This window comes from Artibeus jamaicensis, unplaced genomic scaffold, assembly GCF_021234435.1.
Source record: "Artibeus jamaicensis isolate MK-2021 breed Jamaican fruit bat unplaced genomic scaffold, CSHL_Jam_final contig_3109, whole genome shotgun sequence".
NCBI classification, from domain to species: Eukaryota; Metazoa; Chordata; class Mammalia; order Chiroptera; family Phyllostomidae; genus Artibeus; species Artibeus jamaicensis.
The window spans coordinates 75511-76392 of NW_026521716.1; the positions used below are offsets into that span (position 1 = coordinate 75511).

The following is an 882-nucleotide window of genomic DNA, read 5'->3' on the forward strand; positions in this document are numbered from 1 at the left end:
CCCTGTGTGTGTGTGTGTGTGTGTGTGTGTGTTTTTAAAGATTTTACTTATATATTCCCAGAGAGAGGGAGAAGGAGAGAGAAAGAGAGGGAGAGATACATGGGTATGTGAGAGAAACACCGATCCGATCCGTTGCCTCTTGCACTTGCCCCAGCTGGGGACCAGGCCGAAATCCAGGCCTGTGCCCTTGACAGGAGACTTGAGTTGTAAAATTTTAGTTTAATAGCTGATAAGCTTAGTAATCAATGCCTGCAAAAGCTTTTGTCCCAGGAACTGAAGTCTGACCCACCCTGACTCCAGGAGACCAGAAGCAGTTCCACCTTTGCGCCTCAGAGGGAATGAAAGCCACTCAGGATGATATGTGAGCCATTGTGCTCCAGGGTGAGACAACCACCGCCCAGGACCACTCCCAACTAAAGATTCCCGCCTGCAGCACAGCTTAAGACCACCACCCAGGACAAGAATGCTGAGGTCCTTTTTTTAATCCAATTAATATTTCCCTGAATTTCTTTTTTTTGTTGTTCAACTCCATGTCCCCCATTCACAATACAAACCAGGCAAAGGGCCTGGGCTGAACTGTATACGGGGTGGCATTTCCCTGAATTTCAAAACCCCTCACCGCACCTTGTCTATTCCCTGCTATAAAAACCTTGGCCTGGAAAGAGAAAAGGTAGTATGTTAGGGTATGAACCCGCCATCTCTTCAGATTGCTGGCCATCTGAGTAAAGCGCCCATAAAGATTCCCTTCCTCTCTAAAGATAAATAAAATCTTAAAAAAAAAAAAAAGATTCAATGCCTGTCTCTGCTTATTGGGTTTAGTAGTGACAGGCAGCCCGAACTCCGGTGTCTTTTCCCATTTCATATTTTGGCAACTCTGGTGGA

General features: G+C 46.0%; 1 pseudogene; it reads right to left on the minus strand.

The window, feature by feature from the left end:
• Nucleotides 1–528: 528 nt before the first annotated feature.
• Nucleotides 529–615, minus strand: LOC119041949 (uncharacterized; annotated as a pseudogene).
• Nucleotides 616–882: the final 267 nt, after the last annotated feature.